Source organism: Doryrhamphus excisus, linkage group LG15, assembly GCF_037039965.1.
Source record: "Doryrhamphus excisus strain RoL-2023G ecotype Guam linkage group LG15, RoL_Dexc_Guam_v1.1, whole genome shotgun sequence".
Classification (NCBI taxonomy): Eukaryota; Metazoa; Chordata; class Actinopteri; order Syngnathiformes; family Syngnathidae; genus Doryrhamphus; species Doryrhamphus excisus.
Genome location: NC_136371.1, coordinates 11987028 through 11998045, shown reverse-complemented (window position 1 = coordinate 11998045; position 11018 = coordinate 11987028). Strand labels below are relative to the sequence as shown.

The 11018-nt window shown below is 46.4% G+C and overlaps 1 protein-coding gene across 1 annotated transcript in view; it reads left to right on the top strand.

Annotated features, from left to right (window-relative positions):
* The first annotated feature begins 4350 nt into the window (after positions 1-4350).
* The window catches only part of LOC131104068 (nck-associated protein 5-like), an 80981-nt gene continuing 74313 nt past the window's right edge, over positions 4351-11018 (top strand). Inside the window, exon 1 of the mRNA XM_078796930.1 lies at positions 4351-4368. The gene's annotated coding sequence lies outside the window, so the exon portion shown is untranslated. The remainder of the gene's footprint in view (positions 4369-11018) is intronic.

Sequence of the window (11018 nt, the reverse complement as noted above, 5' to 3'; positions counted from 1 at the left end):
GACCTCACCAGCTATGACCGTCGACCATGGATTCCACACTAACCTCTCACATCCAGTATCCAAATGTCATTATAGGTGTGTTTGTGCACAGGCTTGCTACAAACGCCTTTCTGTGAAAATGCAGAGCCCACATCAAGTGTAATTAGCAGGTGGTAGAGAAGACAGTTATAAAAAGCAGCCCTTGAAATATACCCCGTTGTTTGAGGCACTGGTTTTTCCAAGTCGGACTCCAGCATGCTCAGACGGATCGACCAGCAGAGGGACCTGAAGCATCTGATCAGCATGGACCATCTGTGCTGCTGCAGATGGATGCCTCTCTGCCAGCATTAAACCCTTGTCACACACTCAGTGAATGGAAAGTAATAACCTGACCCCCACCCACTCTTTCTGGGTCCCCTCCTACTCCCCCTCCCAGTGTGACAGGCCAGTTAAAATGTTCCAAGAGTAATTGTTGCTGTTGTTCACATTTAAGAAGTCATTCAGGAGGCTTGGGATTCCCTTCCACTGGCATGGACGCAAGGGAAGCAAAATAGCTGAATTTATGATTTTTCCATGAACGACCATTTGGCCTTCGCCCGGAGAACGTTTCAGTTTTCCTACCTTCCAGGTACTCATCCACCTCATCCACCTGATGACACAGCACCAAGAGCAACTGGCGGTTAAATATCTTGCCCTTGGATATTTGGTAGACAACCACTTTACCACCAAAATGGAAAATGGGCCTCATCAGCGTAATTGTAAACAAATGACCCCAGAAGCTGGCAGAGATAAGCCAAAATATCTTTCCTGGTCCCGGAAGACCTTTGGTCTTACATCTATCTTTGCCAAATTGGGGCCTCTGAGAGACAAAGACTTGATCTCTTATTGGTCAGTGGGCGGTGCTGTTATTGGCTCTGATCTGGTATCCCCAAACATAGCAGTCAGGCTGGCGTATAAATGACATAGCCTGCTTCGTAGTGCAGCATACCCAGACTTCATTCTCTTTGGACTTTTGTTTATGTTTATGCGTATCTTTAATGGCACACGTACGTATTTGGTGGCCGTGGGCCGCTTGTCAACCGTTTCAACATCCAAAGCTTGGTTAACTTAAGATCACATGTTTCTTTGTGATGGTGACAGAAGGTGCGGTAAACGCAGCCATGGACTGTATCTCACAAAAACAGCACAAAAGGCGAGAGAATAGCTTCCAAAAGAACAGAATCAGAGCCATGACAATCCATATTCATGGACTCATCGCTTGTTATTGCCATTTATCCACACAGCTCACAGTCTGTTTCAGAGCGGCAAGCTCTCAATGGGCCTAAGTGTTCTCATTAAGCTGTTATCCCCTCACATTATCCTCATCGTTGTGTTGAAGCTGTCTGGGGCTCCCCCCCGTTTCTCCAGCAGATGTTAAAAAAAGAGAGAGACCCTTTTCCGACCTATAACACCCCACCACACACACACACACACACACACACAAACTAGCACCCATCTCCCTGGTATCTAATTAGGCCTAGAGCACAAAGACTCACAGATGTCAATGTCTTCCTGGCCTCCTTTGATTGCCTCCTTTCCACTCCACAGACTGGTTTGTTAGCCCGCTGGGGGCCGTGCATGTGGTAGGCGTTAGCGCGTGTCCCTCTCTGGAGGTCAGCACTAGACTGCTTTAACATATCAGTAATTGCTTTAGCTGTAAATCACCGCAATTCAGGAGGAAGGGAGGACAGTCCCGAATGAACCCCATCAAAGTAATAAATAACTTCCCAACAAGACCTGATGAAATAAGTCCTATGGATTCACAGACGTGTGGGCTCGGGGCACGCAACTTGGACTCCAATCTGATTTGCATCAGATTTCAGACATGGACAATACTCGACAATATCGTCACAGACTTGCAGCTTGACTTGGACTTTGACTTGAAAATAATTTCAGTGAATGTGTTGAGTAAAATGTGTCCCCACTCAAAGTCTGGTGATTGTTATTTCCAAAAGATAATATATTTTCCCTATGATGACAATGCTGATGACTTGTAAGGACTCCTACATTTCCAGCCTTTGGACTTTGGACTTGAATTGACTTGAGTGTCTTGTCTTGCCCTGAGTATGACTTGGCCTTGCACGTCTTGACTCGAGACTTGCAAACTACTGACTTGTGCCCACCTCTGTTGATAAACATCACCATGCCATACAAGCTATTTATCTTAGAGTTTTTTCCCCGCTGGGGAGGTCTTCAGGGCACGCCCGGTAGAAGGTGGCTATGAGACGACGTCTCCCAACTGGCATGGAAACGCCTCAGGATCCGCTGGAAGGAGGTGGACGAAGTGACCAAGGAGAGGGAAGTTTGGGCCTCCCTGCCTAGGCTCCTTCCCCCATGACCAACCTCAGATAAGCGGGAGAAGATGGATGGATGGATGGATGGATGGGGGCCTCTACCCGACAACGATGGTTGTGGGCGGTAACCAACTTAGCGTTAGCATTCCATTCAGATGTAATGATGGTCATGGACGCACCTGAAACCTTGCCTTGTTCATTTGTTAGAGGCTAAATGATTGCATCTTTAAGGACAGGATGATGGGAGAGAATTTTTTTTGGGGGAGGGTCACAGACCTCAGTACAACCTCAGACCTCAGCGTTTCCTAACTCCAAGATAAATAGCTTGTATGGCATGGTGATGTTTATTAACAGAGGTGGGCACAAGTCAGTAGTTTGCAAGTCTCGAGTCAAGACGTGCAAGGCCAAGTCAAGTCAATTCAAGTCCAAAGTCCAAAGGCTGGAAATGTAGGAGTCCTTACAAGTCATGAGCATTGTCATCATAAGGAAAATATATTATCTTTTGGAAATAACAATCACCAGACTTTGAGTGGGGACATATTTTACTCAACACATTTACTGAAATTATTGAATGTCTCGAGTCAAGACGTGCAAGTCAAGTCTCAGGGCAAGACAAGACAGTCAAGTCAGTGCAATCAGGCTCCGTGTTGATCCCCTTTAATCTCCATTTCCTAAGACCACCACCCCACATGCACGTTCTCTGTGGGAGGTATAAATCCACATGTAATTTCTACAAGAACAAGCTTGAAACATGGATCCACGATGTGACGCAAGACTCTTGCATGGTTAGTCAATAAAGGCAGCACATTTCACATCCTGTCCACTGATTAGCCGACTTCCTTCTGCACTAAATGGCCCGTGGGTGCTTAGAAATGGGGCAGTGGGTGTGTGTCATGTTTAGCAACACAGCATCAGTTATGCTTGGAAACACACCGCGGTTGCTCTGATGTGCCGAGGCTTCATGTCGATCATTTTGGATTTGGCGGCCCGGGACTGGACAGGATGTGTCATGTTGATGTGTGAGGATGTTTGACAAGTGCAGTCACGCAGCGGTGACCTCGCAGAGCGGATAGGCCCAGCAGCACATGCCACGCAGACAAGTGCATAAGTGGCCTGAATTCAGCCTTTTTTGTGAATCTTCATGTTAAATTCATCTTCATCAGGCTTCCATTCATCAGAAGACCTTTGACCATACTGAAAACAGGACACACTGATCCAATCAAAGATGACTTACAATGGCATCAAATTGTTGTTTTAGAATGGTACCAATATTTTGAAGGTAAATATGCCCTCTAAAGTTGCCAGGACTTGGGACTGTGAACCCCCAATGTTCCAAGCCTTCAACTCATGGTTGAAAAGGCTCAGCGAATTAACTCTGCATGTGTTGGATTTTCTTTGGCTTGTTGGCAACATGAATTAAAGAGCTGTTCACAGCCTCAGCAGCCTGTCAGTGGTTACGTCACATGCAGCAGAGTGGCTAATGCCTCCCAATTTAATGGCCCAATGAAAGACAATGGGAACCAGGACATTTTCATCCCAGGACATGAAAACAGGGCATGTCCTGGGATAACAGGACGTTTGGTCACTCTACCTTTGACCTTTCCTTTGCCTGTGTGGAAATGTGTTGACTCCTCTTTAAAGCTCATATAGCCTCTTTGTACAGGAGTAGTATGCATGAAGGGAGGTGTTTATCTTCGGCTGTGGCCTTAGTCCGGCCAGGTCGGACTGGTTCCCAGCCCTGTTTGGAGAAGCCTAGAAAAACAAAAGGCTCAGAGCTTAGGGCGGGTGGAAAGGGCGGGAAGCCCGGGCAACACGGTCAGTCGACGGGAAGATCTATCTTTCTGAAGCCAGGGAAAAAGGAAGGCACAGGGACTTGGATGGACTCTGATCTGGTGTGGAAGGTGAAACTTCAAAGAGAGTGAAAGGCCGCCGGACCCAGTTGCTCACTCGCCCCGCCCCTTTCCGTCCCCGCAGGGTTTCACAGGTGATTGAGACGCTGCTGGATGGACATGTGGAGAGGGACGAGCGCTTCAAGAGATTTCCCCTCAGGCCACTGGTGAGTCAATATGTCATCACTCTTCTTGTGACTAAAAATAGCTAAATAGCAGGCGTACTTTCATGGCATCAACGTTCATGCAAACATGTCTTTTGCTGAATCAGCCCCTGGGAACAAAGTAATCCTCAACTTCCTGTGTTTACATAAGTGCCTCCCAGGGAGATTCAAGATAGGAGAGAGGATGTAAAATATTGCACGCAACAAACTAGTTAGTTTAAACACAGAATCCAAGCAAAAAATACTCCATCAGTTTAGAATGGATATGATACTGATACTACCCTGGTATCGATGGTATCGACACTTTTTTGATGTAATTATTGCACGCGGTCGGCCACTGCACATGTGCATGTAATAATGAATGAGATATATACATGCATATATACATGTACATGGAGCAGTGGTTTTATGGCTGGAGGTTAGCTTAAGGTGACTCCGCTTGCAAGTGCCTCTTTGGAATGTCAAGTGCAGCCAAGCACTGTGTTGTGTCACAATACCCCCAATGCTCCCAGCCCCCCCCCCCCCCACTTGGACATTTGCGAATGGACATGCACTGGAAATACTGTATTATGTTGTTGTCTTAAAGACATCCTCTTGTCGATTAGAAATCATATTTTTCTAATTGTGATTTCATCATTCCGTTTAGATCCAGGGTGCATGATGACTGATGTGAAAATGAAACTAGGTCATATTTGCGATATGTAGCACATTCTCTCATGTGTGCACTCAATTATCCACGCAGCCTCCCTTCGCTTCCTCTGTGCTCTCTTCTCTTTCGGATTAATTATCACAGATCAGAGCAGTGGGAGAACAATGAAACCCGCTTACATCAGTCCTGTTTATGCTGAAGACCTATCTATGTGGACCAACTCATCGGGTCAGGATCCTTCATGTTGGTGTTACGGCTAAAATTGTTCACTTCAGTCATCTCCTGAGCCGTAAAATTGGTCCGTTATTATCGCTACTGATAGTTATTGGACATCCCCAATTCCATTATTACATAATGCGGCAGTACAAGCTCCATGGCTAGGACCTTGTGTGGCTGACGTTCAGACCCGAATGAGAGCGAGCTTAGCAGCTGGTGCAGCTCTGTGGATGTACGCTGGTCAATCTCACCTCCTAACACCTTCAGAGTGGTGATGGACATCGAGTTGACGGTTTGGCCTTTTAGCTTGATGTCCTGACTCTCATTCTACCCCAGAACACGGGGCTGGCTTCTAGCCAGGCGGGTTACATACTGCATGTTGGCTTCCTTAGAGATTTGGCCTCTATCTTGTTTGTGTGAGTGGAGACGTGAATGCCGTGTCAGCAGTCAGCAGCAGTATCAACATTTTATTGATATCTTTAACTTTATTGCTTCCCTCTTTTTGACAGGAGCTACATGCTGGGTGCATCATGTAATCTGACTCTGGTTATTCAGCTCAGTAATGGCGGGTAACTGGGGCGCTGTTTGCATTACATAACCTCAGTGTTGCTGGGTTGATTCCACGGCACTATTTATTTTTATCGCTCCGTGCCCGCCTGTGGTGGAGGCACTCGTCGTCACGTGGGGACATGCACGGTGAGCAGTTGCCAGTGAGCTTTAATCTAGGTCACTGACAAAATGCTGCTGGGGGTCATACATGCACAGAACCGGTTCAGTTGGCCAGAAGTTCTGTAGAGGAGCTTTTTTTTTTTTTTTTAGAATAAAATGATGAAATATCAGATTTATCGTACTGAAATGAAAGATGCTCCCCCCGCTGAGTCCCATTAAAGTAAGTGTACTGTTGTAAAAGGCTTGTTCATGCTTGCTAGAACTGCAGCAGTGTCAAACACGTCCTCGAAGTGTGTAGTTGCCAGTCCAAGGCTGGCAAAAAAAAATCCTCATTTGTTCCCTGATGCCCCCTTGTTGGTCCCTCCCAGCCACTGATGTGTGCCGCCTGCACTCATTCTCAGAGATAACTGAGGACCTGAGGGCAATTTGAAAACATTCTGCAGGGAGAGCGCTTGGTGTTTCTGATCATACGAGCATCAGTCTGCAAAAAAGGGTTCCAGTTCCCTGTTGTGTTGCCACCTGTGAAATATGTTCCAATAAAGGAAGTTCATTTAGGGGGCAAAAAACCACTTGTACTTGATTTTTTAACTCAAAATTTAAGTGCTCATGAATTACACTGTAAGATGGCTTGGAGATTGGATTCCTGTCTTTCTCCAGCCCCCTGCAGCCCATCACAGATGCTCTGCTTTGCAGCTGAAATGCTCAATGAATTGATTTGCTCTTGAGAAAGGTTTTAGCTCAGGCTAATTTACCTGAAACATGTAGGAAAGCTCTGAGAAAGAACAATGACTTATGTTGGTGCTCATGGTTAGGGGCCATTCACAGAGAAACATGGACTGGAGCCTCTCAACTATGTGAAAATGCCGTCTTGGGTGCCATTCCATTCCATTTTCCTTTGCAGTCTCAGTAGTGAAGCCCAGTCTTCCCGGCCCCCGGCCACCCCCTCCAGCAGAAGATGATGGATTTATGCTCTTCTTCTGTGCTTTGGTGTGTCATATTCTCTCCATCTGCATGCCTGTTCACAGCGCCACATGTAGGTGTGCCATGTGTATTACGTCTTTTTCTCTCAGTGATCCTTTCCCATCTGGATGCCGCTATTTAGACTTTGACATACAGTAGATCAACAAGGGACATTGCTTGGTTTCAGCAGCTCAATTGTAGAAGAAGGTACGAATGCGGCACAGTGTGCATCCACATCTAAAATCACAAATACAGTAAACCTCGGATATATCGGATTCAATTGTTCCCACTGGTTTTGTCCGATATAAGCAAAATCCGTTATATGCGTATACCGGAAAATGTCCGTTTACGCATATATCGGATTTATATCCGGTATATGCGTAAATCAGATTTTATCCATTATAAAAAGGCAGTTCCTTGACTATGTTTCCAATGTACCTGGACTGGGCAATGAAAAGAGACGTAAGGTAATGAGAATTTAACTTTATTGGACTCTGAGCATAACAAATTGTTAATTAAGCTAGGCCCTGTTACGCCCGTCAGGCCTACGTTATTTCCAATAGTGAGGTTAAGATCTCATTCACTGCTGTGCTAGTATTATTGACGTCACTCACTTTTATATTTGTCCTAAATCTGGAGCCAGGAGAAAGACAATAGCCAGTGACAAACCACTCCTAGCGACGTGAATATAAATCGCGCAGGCAACGCTGCAAATGACGTCACGATGCGGCCGTCTGATATATGCGAGGGAAATTGGAACGGGACTGGAGATTTTGTCCGAAATAGGCGAAATCCGTTATAAAAAATCCGATATATGCAATGAATTTTTATTGGAAATGCATTACAGAAAAATCGGTTCTTTTTTATCTGTCCGTTGTGAGCGAATTTCCGATATATCCGAGTCCGATATATCCGAGGTTTACTGTACTTAAACTTGCTGATATAGTTAATCTTCAAACAGCTAAAATAATGCATAAGGCTAAAAATAACCAATTAGCTAAAAATGTCATCCAATACTTCTCTACAAGAGAGGAGAAATATGATCTCAGGGAAGAACTAAATGTGAAACACTTATATGCTAGGACTACGTTAAAAAGTCATAGCATTTCAGTATGTGGAATCAAACTATGGGATGGATTGAGTAAGGACCTCAAACAATGCACAACGATGAGCCAATTCAAGAAACAATACAAGCAGTTGATGTTTGCTAAATACAAGGATGAAGAGTCTTGAACCAGTCATGATGTGCTATACATATCACTATATTGACACTTACTATGGTACCCATTATGTCATTGGATGGTTATATCACCTCGTACTTCGGTACGAGGTACATTATTAAAAAAAATATATATTATTGAAAGCAGGAAGTGAACAAATGTAACAGTTACTGATTGTGTGATGCATTCAATTGTAATCTGATGCATGTTCAAACGAAATAAAACCATTACCATTACATTTTTTCAACCTGCCAAAAATAAATCTGAGTGCTCCCGTTTGAACAAGGCTGCAGGATACAGACATATTGGCCAAAGACAACTCACGGCTCAGACGGTGCACTTCTGGAGACACTCACCTCCAGCAGGTGACCTCCTGTAGGACGCATACCTGGAGAGGGAATGCTCTCTGACAAAGCATGTTGCTCCTTTTCTTCCTCGTCCACACCCAACCCATAGCTTTGTAAAATAGGTTTAGTGGCTGTCAAGGCCATTTTGACATAAGGCTTGTTTTTCCAACTTGCAAATTGTTTGTCCCCATTGCCGGTGCTTTTATTGGAGCGATTACGGAAGACTTCATGGCCCTCTGCCTACTGCAGAAATCATGTGAAAAAACATTGGCTTCACAGAGGATTCAGTGGAGATTCCAGGTGATTTAAGGTGCCACATTTTGCTCCGGGTTGCAGCCGAATTTTCTGACTGACCTGGTTTTTCCCAGCTTTGCATGTGAACCCGCTTCTCTGCCATTGAGGTCTCTGACCCGTGTCACAGGTTGCGTGTTGCACCTCACTAATGATGCTCAGTAAAAGTCACCTAACTTGAGCATCTGCTATCTTCCACATGGTTAGGAAGCAGAAGCCATTTGGGTTGTGTAGCTCCTTCCGTCCCGAGGCATGTTCCCACTGCTCTAATTGGGGGTCTGCTTTCTATAACCCAATGACAGTTTCCTTTGTGGTCTACAGGTTGACGAGCGCGTTACAGACTCTTCCAATCACAATGAAGATCAAAGTTGGGACTGAGTCACATGTTCCCCAAACATTTGTGCCCACGCTGATCTTCTTTCAGTGCTGGAGCACAAAGGCCTTTTGAGAAGTGTGCAGGGGAACCAGAGTTCTCCCTCCATGTGCACATTCCAAAAACATGCTAGGTTAATTGGCCACTCCAAATTGTCCATAGGTATGAATGTGAGTGTGAATGGTTATTTGTCTATATGTGCCCTGTGATTGGCTGGCCACCAGTCCAGGGTGTACCCCGCCTCTCGCCCAAAGACAGCTGGGATAGGCTCCAGCACCCCCGCGACCCTCGTGAGGCAAAAGCGGTAGAAAATGAATGAATAAATAATAATGTGGAGAATAAATAGATGACATCAAAAATGAACAATGTACAGCGTAAACAGTAATTTGTACAAATAATTTAAATAATTTAGAATAAATAATAATAATTTAAAGTTTTGGTTGTGCGTGTGGGCAGGCAGAGGGGCTTATTTGGCATTGAGCAGTCTGATGGCCAGGGGGAAGTAGCTGTCTCTAAACCTGGTTGTTCTACAGTGGATGCTGCACAGCCTTCTCCCAGACGCCAGGCGAGAAAACAGTCCATGCTGGGGGTGTGTGGGGTCAGAGTAGATCCGATGGGCTCTTGATACGCAGCGGCTGTTTGCTATGTCCTTAATGGGGGGGGAGCGGGGTCCCAATGATCTTCTCCGCTGTCCTCAACACTCTCTGCAGTAACATCCAGTCCGAGGCCTTGCAGCTCCCAGACCAGACGGAGATGCAGCTGGTCAGCAGGCTCTCGATGGTCCCTCTGTAGAAAGTGGTCAGGATAGGAGGGGAGAGGGAGGCTCTTCTCATCCGCCGCAGGAAGTGCAGTCGCTGCTGTGCCTTCCTTGCCAGAGAGGAGGCGTGGAGTGATCAGCCGAGGCTGTCTGTGATGTGCACCCCCAAGTACTTGGTGGGCGCACAACTTCTACAGCTGTGTCGTTGATGCAGAGCGGAGTGTGGCTGGGTCTGGATCTCCTGAAGTCGACAATGATCTCTTTTGTTTTGTCAACATTCAGGACCAGGTTGTTCGCCTTGCACCAATCCACAAGGTGTTTCACTTCCTCCCTGTAAGCCAGTTCGTTGTTGTCCTGAATGAGGCCCACAACTGTTGTGTCGTCCGCGTACTTCAGGATATGGTTGCTGCTGTATCTGGGGCGACAGTCACGGGTCATCAGGGTAAACAACAGGGGGCTAAGAACACATCCCTGGGGTGAGCCGGTGTTCAGGGAGATGACACTGGATGTGTTGTTGCCCACTCTGACATACTGGGTTCTATCGAGGTCTTGAGGCCCAGCGGCTCCAACTTGCATACCAGGTCCTGGGGGATGATTGTGTTGAATGCTGAGCTGAATTCCAGGAACAGCATCCGTACATGGGTGTTTCTCTTCTCCAGGTGCTCCAGGCTCAGGTGGAGAGCAATGGAGATGGCGTCCTCAGTGGAGCGGTTTGGCTGGTATGCGAATTGGAATGGGTGGCATGATGGAGGGAGTATGGAGGTGATATGGTCCTTATATGGTCCACCCTCTCGAAGCATTTCATAATGGTGGATGTAAATGCAATGAAACACGGGGGGACGACAGCCTGGGCCAGTGAGGTGTTGAAGATGTCCGTGAGCATGTGGGCCAGCTGGTCTGCACATTCCTTGATCACCCGTCCAGGAATGGCGTCGGGGCCTGCAGCTTTCCGCACGTCGACCTTCCTCAGGACTCTCCACACTGCAGCGGCATCCAACTTGACTGCCTCTTCATCGGGGTGGGGGGTAGTCTTCCTCGTTGTTCAGAGCCTCGAACCTTCCAAAGAAGTTATTTAGCTCATTGAGGAAGCTGATGTCATTCTGGCAGGGTGCAGGTGTGGCTTTGTAGCCAAGTGACAGACTGGATGCCCTGCCACAGTTGTCTGGTGTTG